Here is an 11,576-nt window from a genome sequence, read left to right as displayed (position 1 = left end):
ATCACAAACACGTCCTTATTTCCTCAATTACTTTAGTAAAACTTTAATAAATAAAGTGAAAAGATTTTAAATTTTATAATTAATAATAAGAAACACATAATTGTATAGTTCTATAAAAATATATTATTACAATAAAGATTGAAAAGATAATTTTCGATCAAATTTAATATAGGGGGAGTTATGTCATTGAGTTAAATTTATTCAAAGGTGGACATGTGGATGAAGCTAGATTGGACTATTTTATTTTTCAAATTTTATTTTTTCCTAGTGTACCCATTTTAATTCTAAATTCATTAGTAGGTGCACATGTGGATCTAGCTAGTTGTGCCATTATGTTTTTTAGTTTAATTTATTGAAATGTGGAGGCTAGCATCTTTAGTTGGATTAGACTACTCTATAGTTCTATAAAAATATATTATTACAATAAAGATTGAAAAGATAATTTTCGATCAAATTTAATATAGGGGGAGTTATGTCATTGAGTTAAATTTATTCAAAGGTGGACATGTGGATAAGCTAGATTGGACTATTTTATTTTTCAAATTTTATTTTTTCCTAGTGTACCCATTTTAATTCTAAATTCATTAGTAGGTGCACATGTGGATCTAGCTAGTTGTGCCATTATGTTTTTTAGTTTAATTTATTGAAATGTGGAGGCTAGCATCTTTAGTTGGATTAGACTACTCTATAGTTCTATAAAAATATATTATTACAATAAAGATTGAAAAGATAATTTTCGATCAAATTTAATATAGGGGGAGTTATGTCATTGAGTTAAATTTATTCAAAGGTGGACATGTGGATCAAGCTAGATTGGACTATTTTATTTTTCAAATTTTATTTTTTCCTAGTGTACCCATTTTAATTCTAAATTCATTAGTAGGTGCACATGTGGATCTAGCTAGTTGTGCCATTATGTTTTTTAGTTTAATTTATTGAAATGTGGAGGCTAGCATCTTTAGTTGGATTAGACTACTCTTTAGTTTCAAATTTTATTTATTTTTTAATCTTTCCCATGAAATTAATATTTTCATTTTACCACTAAGAACCGAATAACTTATTATTTTATTTACATTTATATTTATATTTATACTATAAACAATTTATGATAAAGTTATATCAATATGAGTAAAAATTTGTATCACATGGAAAAAAAGAGTAATGCTATGACAAACTCTCTACTTAAATATAAAACTCATAAAAAAATGTAATTCAAAATAAACAATATATATCACCAAACTTGTAAAAAACAATAATAAAATAATACAAAAAATAATAATAAAGTTATTTATGGACACCTTGAGCCACTTAGATGATTAATTAAAAAAAAAACTGAATTTACTTTTTCAAACAAATGCTCTAATAAAAAAAAACATCACCAATTAATTAATATGCTATGAACTAGTAAACATAAAATCCATATATACTTTCATAATTGTTTTTTTTTCTTATTAAGATGTAAATTTCAGTTTGATGTTTCCATTCTAAATATCCAAATATAGGTTTGAAATCCATGGTATGGTTGCCTAGTAAATGTAAAATGATATTATAGAAGTCCTTGAGGATGCAAGAAAATTGAGAGATCACATATTTGAATGCATTGGGAGAGACCCAATTTGCTTTCTACATGTAAATCCAACCCAACAAATTAATGATATTAAAAACAGAAAGTCAATAGGGAACACCTTGAGGGAGTAAAAGGGTGACTTTAAAATTTTATAATAAAGATTTATATGTATTATCCCCAATTTTTACCCTAAGAGATCCTAGGGATATCCTGTATAACCAAACGAGCTATATTTGAAATCTTTTAGTATAAAAATATGATTTTATCTTCTAACGATTACCTGTAAGATGTTAGGAATAATCAATTCTTTTGTATTATAGGAATAATCATGGTTTTTTTTCCTATTAGCAGTATAACAAGTTGTGTTAATGGCTTTAGCCCAAAAATAGATTAGAGTGTCATGAGTGTGGAGTATCACTCAAGCGATTTCCTGAAAGACATGGGTTCTTTCTCTTAAGCACTCCATTTTGTGGGGAGTTCTAAGGGCAATTCATGTTTTATCTCTTTAAAGTCTTAAAAATGATCTATTTCTACAATATCAAACTCTCTCCCCCTATCATTCCTAATTCTCACAATAGGATGCCTTTTCTCTACTTGAATTCTAGTTCAAAGAATCTTCAACTGCTCTATAGTCTCATATTTTTCTATCAAGAAAAACATAAAGGAATATCTAGAGAAGTCATAAACTACCACTAGAATATATTTTTTTCCATCTTTGCTTTCAATTTGCCTAGGACCCATTAGGTCCATGTGGAGAAGATGAAGTGTTGTTGCCCTGAATCATTTTATGACCCTCTAACTTGCTTACCTTTCATGCATTCACCACAAATGGCATTGGGTTGTCCATTAAACATAGGGATATCTTTAATGAGGTCTTTATTCGCTATGTGAACAAGGTCTCTATAGTTAATGTGTCCTAACCTTCTATGTCATAACCCTAAGACATCAAGTTTGGCCCTACTATAAACTAGAGAGGTATTAGAATCTGAATTAATTGCATAAAAATTATTCATAATTCTATGCCAATGAAAGTGATTTCTCTCTTTCTATTAAACACTTCACACATATCTTGGGAGAATTTAACACTTAGTTCACTATCACCAATTTGACTAGTACTAATTAGATCAGCCTTTAGTCCATAACAAAGAGGACTCTATTTAAATTAGGACATCTAGGAATAGATACACTACCTCCACCTCTCACACAAGCAACACTACCATCACCAAAAGTGGCATTGCCTCCATTGAAATCTTTGAAAGAGGTGAAGAAGGACTTGTCACCTGTCATATGCATTGAGTACCCACTATTAAAGTACCACTCACTAGGGGTTCTATCTCTTAGTGCAATAAAGACCACATTGTACTTAGGCCTATCCTTTCTCAACCACACTTGTTTAACCTTAGATGATGAACTAGAGGAGCTTTTCAAAGTCCTAGGCTTAGTATTGTCTTTCTTTCCATTCTTAATACTCGGAATTTAATTCTTTAGGAATTTTGACTTACTCACTATCCTATTTAAGTGCAACTCATACCTCTTAAATAGTCTACTAAAACATCTACCATGTGAGTGTCCCGATTTCTTACAATAAGTGCATTGGGAAATTATGCTAGAAGAGACCACAAGGCTAAGAGTTTCCTCTTTGCTTTTAACAAAAATTGTTTCTCTACTTAGTCTACTAAAGCATCTACCATATAAGTGTCCTGATTTCTTACAATAAGTGCATTGGGGAGTTATGCTAGAAGACACCATAGGGCTAAGATTTTCCTCTTTGCTTTTAGCAAAAAATATTTCTCTACTTTTAGGAGTCTTAGTCTTGTTAATTTAGCCTAGGCCTCTCTTATCTTCATGGAACTTAACATTACTAATTGCGTCATTTAAAATTTTTGTCCAATGATGAAATACCTCATTTTTTGAAGAAATATATTTTCTTCAATATTTAACTTCTTGAGATAGAGCATTGTTTCTCTCAATGAGAGATTGATGCTCAGTCTCAAGAAATCAAAATTTTTCAATATAGTTCATTTTTTCTTCATTTGGCAAACCGATATCAATTTAGGTGATTCATAGGTAGTGTTGACTTTAATGTGACTTTGTATCAAATGTTGATATTCATTAACCATATTTTCAAGAAAATAAGCATTCTTATCATCATTAAATTCACAGTCACTATCTAAATCATGCTTAGAATCAACATAAGCAATAAATGGAAGGTAATCATTCTGTAGTCCCTAGAATGCCATGGAATCACTCTTATCGGAGTTCATGCCATTCTAAGTAGCCTACATAGACTTTTTAATATCCTTAGGACTAGGATAGTCAGAAGACAAATGTCCTAGTCCTCCACAATTAAAACACTCAATCTTTCTCCCTTTAAAGAATCCCTTATCTATTTCTTTAAAATTATTTTCAAGTCTTTTGCCTTTTCTTGAGTCTTGTTTCCTATTGATCTTTCCATAGAATTTCATAGCTTCTTTGCTTCATTTTGATATTGGGGCAAGTTCCTTTCTTCCTACTTTTTCAGAATTTTCAGGCCATTTCTCCTCATTTTTTGAAGCCTTAAAGTAGGACTCTTTAACCTTTTAAGAATTAGGAAGCGTCATTTTGTAAATATAATGAGAACCAACAAGTTCATTGCCTCTCATGGAATAGATATCCTTGCTTTCCTCTATGACCACTGTTGGGAACCCTAGATCTCTCATTTCCCAAGCCCTAGATCATATAGTTGTATGCAAACTACCCTAGGCCTCTAGATCATATGCAATGGAAGCAAAAAATATTTTTTTTTTAACTTTCTAAGATTAAGAGAAAAGCCATTAGAAAACCTTACCTTTGATTTGGATGTTTCCAAATCAATTCCGCTTAGTGAATATGAAGCCTGAAGAGTTAGAAGGTCTCGTACACCCAAGATCTTCCACCCGATAACTCCAACTACAATCTTGGCACTCCAAAGTGTGAGCTTTGGAAGAGATGAATCCTAAGCTCTCTCTCTTTAGAGGTGGAAGATGACTCTTACACCAAAAAACGATGGAAACCCTAACTCTGAAGGAGTATTTATAAAGTTCCCCTATTGGGTTTAAGTAACTTACGCCCACCAAGGCTTGGATTACTTAATCTAGCCCAAAATGGGTCCTAATTGATTAATTAACTACATAAGGTTATCTAATTAATCAATTAGCCTAATCCGATGAATTTATTCACTATCCCCTATGCAACCTTGCGTAATTACCAAAACACTGTTATGCACAATAGTGAACCTATAGTCAATCCAATCCCTCACAAATCGTGTCATCATGATATATGAGCTCAGAGTGGGGACTGTTAGAACCCATAGGAGTACTGGCTCTCTCAAAATCCAATTCTGAAGTTGATTCAACATTTCACTAAAGAGAATTAATTCCACTCTGGTATGTAAATAACAATGAGACAAAGTTCGGATTCATGACCTATTATCCACTACATGCCAACTTCTCATGAACTGGTGTTCATAATCTAACAAGGTAGTGCTATCACCTATCAAGATTACTTTTCCAATCCTTGAGTTACAGATCCCAATTATTATGCAATCAATTGACATACTCTAACTTAAATGAGCATATGTCAAATTTCCACAAAAGAAAATGTTATGCCCTTAGTCTTCTAAATCATATATCTTTTGGATCACCCAATGGGACTCATTGTCTCAATCCAAGAGAAATCATGGTGCCTCTATTGAGAGTACCCATTGCCACCAACCTTCATCAATAATGACCCAATCTATAAGGATATATGACCACTTTAAGGTCTCACCATTAGATTAAAGCCTCTTATTGACTTAGGCACAGGTTTAATATCTTCTCAAGGTTGAAAGTTCATGCAATATAGTAGCTTGGTGAATCATGACAATTGATAGTCTTATGTCATGATTCACCATAGGTCCTGTCTAATGTGGACTACATATACTAGTGCACTCACTATGAGAAAACCATCCCGATGACCAAGACAAGTCATCCCTCTAATTAGAAAGTAGTGCACTATAGTCTCAAATGTATTGCCCAAATCCAAGAATCAACTGTGGACTACTCATCACTCTACAAGGAACCCATGACTTGGATCTTCTGTGCAATTCCTAATACCCCCAAGTTATGTACAATGTAAGTGATGTGGGGTATGTATGCTCAAATAATTGATTAATGCAAAAAGGGATAATAAATGGGAAAGTAAGAAACATAAAGAAATAAATTTATAAATAGGTTGTTTTTTTTGTATGACCACTTTAGGTTCTCACCCTTAGGCCAAAGTCTTCTATTGACTTTGGCACAAACTCAATATCATCCTTTCAAGGTTGAGAGTCCATTTAGTATAGTATCTTAATGAATTATGAGAATTGATAGCCTTACATCATGATTCACCATAAGTCCTGTCTAGTGTCCATCACATACACTAGTGCACTCACCATGGGAAAACCATTCTGATGACCAAGATAAGTCATCCTTCCAATTAGGAGATAAGGCACTATAGTATCAAATGGATTGCCCAAATCCATGAGGTGGCTATGAACTACTCATTACTCTGCAAGGAATCCATAACTTGGATCTTCTGTGTAACTCCTAATACCCAAGTCATGTAAAATGTAAGTGATGTGAGGCGAGTATGCTCAAATAACTTATTAATGCAAAAAGGGGATAACAAATGGGAAACCAAGAAGTACAAATAAATAAATTTTAAATAAATAATGGAAAGAAATAATAAAAACTACTCAAAAAATACAAATATTTTCAAACCTTAGAATTTTTATTTTTCATTATTGTTGTTATTATTATTATTTCATGTCAAACCTTTCACGGAGGGGAGACACTTCATCAATATCCATCTTCTCAAAACTCTAATCTCCCACCGACTCACTCACCAACCCCACCATTTATGCTTATTTGTTTACTTTTTATTTTTTATTTTTTATTTATCTATTTTAGGCTATATAAAAAATCTCATATTTAATTTATCAATCAAATATAATCAAAATTAATACAAAAAATTAAAAAATTTAAATTATTCAATCTTTATATTTAAAATGAAAAATATATAAGTAAAATGAGTTTGAATGAGAGTGAAAAAATAATTTATTATCTATCAGTCTATTCTTTATTTTTTCTTACTTTTTTTTAGTATTTTTTCAAAAATCAAATTTTCCAACAAGTACAGAATTCATATATTTTCTCTTTGACATATAATAACCATCATGCTACTAGTGCTGATCCAATATCTTTTTTTTTCTTGGATTCTTTTTTTTTTCTTTCCTATATATATACAAACAATAAAAAGAATAAAAAATAAATACAATAAAAAAATTTTCTAAATCTTAATAATTCTTTTAAAAAATGGTATCACCAAATTCATTTATGTTCGAAGAAAAATAGGAATGAAAAAAAAATATTTGTTCTCATTCTTCATTCCCATGTACAAAACATGACCTTACATATGTGTCAATTCCATTTTCTTATATTTTCTATTTATTGTTTTCATTATTTTTTAATTTTTCCAATGAAATTGTGAGATTAATCTTTACTCTCATTGGTTTAATTAATGAAAATTTGTCAAACTCGAGTGATTAAAGTTGAATAAGGATAACATACTACATTTCATAATATATGCATCAATTATATAATTAATGACAATTTTAATTATTTGGTTTTTCTCCTAGACTATGTTTGGTTCCAAAAAAATACTATGGGAGGAAAAAAATCTTTCAAAAATGATTTTCTTATGTTTGGTTTGTCATAAAAAAAATGAAATAAAATTAAATATAATTAAAATTTTATAAAATTTTAAATTATTTAATTTTTATATAAAAAGGGGAAAAAAGGTGAAGTGGGTTTGAAAAAGTATATAAAAAAAGGTGAAGTGGATTTTTTTTCAATGGAGTGAGACAAAAATTGATTAAAAAAAACAATAATACACGTATTAAAATTGCTTTTATAAAAAAAAATGTATGACATAATTTTTTATCCTAAATAACAATAAACAGAACTTAAAAACATATTTTATATTCCTCTATCTAATTTGGATAATTTAATAAAATAAATTAAATATGAATATGACCTTTTATTTAAAAATGTTTTAAATTTTATTTATAAGCTTTTATTTCTTTTATATTTAATTAGCATATAAAAAAATTCAAAATTATGATGATAGTTTTTAAATTGGGAAAAGTGTTTTTGCATATATACGTAAAAAAAAATACAAAATAAGAAGTATTTTTTTTAGTCAAATGTACTACCTTTGAACATTTTAGGTACTCCTCTTTGAGTTGAGAGTGAATAAAATTTGAATAATTTTTAGAGGATTCTCATTTTATGATTTTTTTTTTTTTTTCAAATATGTGTATGAAATCACTTTTTTTTTATTTCATTTTTTATATAAATATAATATTACCATATAAAAATTATATGCTTGAAATTTAAATCATAGGCAGCATAGCCCAAGTGGAAAGGTCAACCATTCCAAACTCAAGTGCATGTGCATGGGATCAAAGCCAACAGCCTAGTCCCCACATCCTTTGATATTGGATAAAAAGACAATCTGACATCTCGCTCAAAACGCGTGGAGTGTGGATTGCAAACCACGTGAAACTAGGGCAGTGTTCATCATGGAGCATGCCGATGCAAGGATAAACCAAAAATTGAGAAAGTATGGACAAAAAATTCGATTTTTTAACAATATTAAAGTAAGTTAATTTTCATTAAATATAATAAAATGAAATAATTTTTATAAAGTAAGACTACACTTTTTTAGGTTAAAATTAAATAGAAATAATTCATTAGAAATGATTTTTGAATAATATTAGCAATTTGTTTTTCAACAAAGATTTTTATTATTTTTACAATTATTTTTCTAATGCACTTATCTTTATTTTTGTTTTTGCTTTTTTTTTTTTTTTTTGCAAACTTACCTTTGTTTATTTATTTATTTATTTATTTTATATAATTAGGATTAATTTATTCCTCTCCTTCTTTATACTAATTAATTTTTATTATATTTTGTTAAATTAATGTATAGAAATACATACAAATCCATGCACATGTAATAGACATGTCTTCACATGCACACACATATTTGTTTATTTATTGAAATATAATGTAATGTATTTCTATATAATCATATTTTTCCCTCTTTTTTTTATTCTTTTCCCAAAATAATCATTAAGAAACTCTTATTATATTAATTTTGTATACAATTTTTTTTTCCAGAATAAACAAAGAATTCCATGACTTTTATTCCACATATAAGTGTTGCAAATCAAGTTAAAATTCTTCTTGCTATATTTCCATAATATTGAAAATTGACACTAACTCATACTTTTTTATGTTTCCATAATATTGGAAACTGGCATGTATGAGTTCTGTGTAAATTTCCAATATTATGAAAACATAGAAAGAAGAAGTTCAATTTGATTTGCAACACTTATATGTGGAACAAAAGTCTTAAAATTCTTTATTGCATTGATATGGAAAAGTAAACCTTTCTTCCTATCATACTCAATAATATACTATTTCGCTAGTCAAACTTTAAGTCATTCAAAGATTAATATCATAAATAAATTTATGAACATAAATATTTATAGAGATTATATGAAATTGATAATTAATTACTTCAAAAAACTTTCATCTCTTTTTATTTAAATAATATATTATTACCAATAATTTTTTTATGATTGAATAATATTAAAAATTTAGGATAAGACGATATTTTTTAAATTCAACTCATTTTTTTGAATGACATTTGCTTGCATAGCTTTATTTGTAATTTTTTTGTTTGTGAATACATTTAAATGACAAGGGTAAGGTTGGAGATGGAGGTGACTTTGTCATCTATGAAGGTGACTATATCATGCTTAAGAATGTAATCTTCTAAAAATGCTTTTGATCACTTCAATATTGTGACTTTCAAGATAAAGATCTTTTGACACGACATTTGCATCATGTGTTATATTTCTAATGGAATCCATTAGTATAAGTTAATTGATATCATTATTGAATACCCAAGTCAAGTGCATCCAAACAAGGTCATTGCCACTAATGAGTTAACTTCACTATTTCACCATTATCTTTCACTTTTTATATCAACAATTTTAACATTTAAAATACAAAAAGTTCTCTCATTGATTCCTTTCATGTAAGAATTAAACTCTCTATTTTATGATTTTTGAAGCCATAATTTTGGAGCTAGAGATAGTTTGCTAGGGCTCTAATAAGATTTGATTTTTTTTTTTTCCCTTCTATTGAGTAATATACTTTCCTATCTCATTTTGGCTTGTTCACAATGGATTCCTCCTACCCCTCATATGTATATACTTCAAAGACCAATCATATGGATACGATATAAATTTTTTTTGTATCCTTCCACATAAAGGCATTACACAAAGGATAGATCCTAACCTAGATCATCATGGGTTAGAGGAAAATGAAAGAGCCCACACAAACATATCTAAAGAATCAAGCCCAAATGAATGTCCTTAGCTCCACTTACCAAAACCTTCATTGGCCAAGTACTGGTGAGCCAATTGATCTAGAGAATGAACCCAACTCTCCAACAAATTGGGCTTACCTTTTCCTTTAAAAGCCTATAAATTTCATTTTTAGTAAAATATTTTACGATGGTGAGAACAAATATATTTTTTTAATGAAAAATGTGAATTTTAGCAAAATCAAAATTACACTTTTTGATATATAATTTCAAATAGAAGCAACTACCTAGAGATGGTTAAAATCATTGTGTTAAATGATTTCTTCTTCAATTCCATCAATTGAAGATGCTAACTCGGTCATCTAGCCTAACATTGTAGCAAATATCCAATCATCCAAGTTGAATGAAAAGTACAAAACATAGTGTTGAGTTTTTATCCAAGTTCCTCAATGAATTGAGATTGAACACCAAGAAGACAAAGAAAACAAAACCATAAATCAAAATAAAATAATATCTAATATCAAAACAAGCCGAATTTACGTGGTTCGGATCCAAGATTGAATCCTACATCCATGGATCAAGATCACCTCCAAAAATCCATTAAAATTGAACCATTTTACACCCTCAAGAATCTTTGAGAATCATCAAGCTCTCGCTACAGTACAGTGCCGCTATAGTACAGTGAAGAAGACTCGCACTCTGAAATCCTCTCACTTCTTTTCTACAATTCAAAAAACTCTTTTTTTTTTCTTCACATTTTTATACACGTGTACATGAAAAAAAAAATGCTAAGCCAACAGGTGTGTCAGCTCACACTTTCAGTTAGTTAATTAACTAACTTTGCTTACGTGGCCAATCAATTTGGACACAATTTTCACACATGGATTTGTAGAAGAAAACACGATGATTGCATGCACTGGTTCATCGATTGCTGATACAGTAAAGAGACTTTCATCCTTTATGGAAATCAGTTTTATATCCTTTCATTACTCACTTGGAGACTTCGGGGGACAAGGCATCTGTTGGCAAGAATAAACCACCATTTAGATATGCATTTGGCAACACACTTGTAGATAAGAAGTATTTCATTACCATAGGAGCAAGATAAAGAAAACGAAAGAACCACAATAACCTAATGGAGTGAGTAAAAACAACCACAAGATCAATTCTTGAACTTGAAAAGAAAATGAAGTATTCACTGTGGCCAAGTACAACTCACTTACCTAGACTAGAATCATTTATGACCACCACAGATGGTAGAGGAATTGACTCCAGCAATATCAAAACCATACCTTAACTAAACCAAGTAGTACTAAATTTCCATGGTATTGCTTTACTTTAGCTATGTTACAATGCAACATTCAGAAGGTGACAATGACACTTGTATTGTCTTGTCTTGATCCTAAAAATAATGTCACTAGTCTGATCAAGGCTTTTGGAGAGATAGCCAGACTAGCAAAAAAGTTTCATTTCAAAGCGCTTTCCCATGATCCAAATAGAATACAAATACAATTTTAACATTGACTCTAAGCTATGTTTCTTGTTGATTTGGTTTTGTTTTTGTAGACAT

The sequence above is a fragment of the Vitis riparia genome, unplaced genomic scaffold (assembly GCF_004353265.1).
Source record: "Vitis riparia cultivar Riparia Gloire de Montpellier isolate 1030 unplaced genomic scaffold, EGFV_Vit.rip_1.0 scaffold615_pilon_pilon, whole genome shotgun sequence".
Classification (NCBI taxonomy): Eukaryota; Viridiplantae; Streptophyta; class Magnoliopsida; order Vitales; family Vitaceae; genus Vitis; species Vitis riparia.
The sequence above is the reverse complement of the archived record's forward strand: the minus strand, read 5'-3'. Positions refer to the sequence as shown.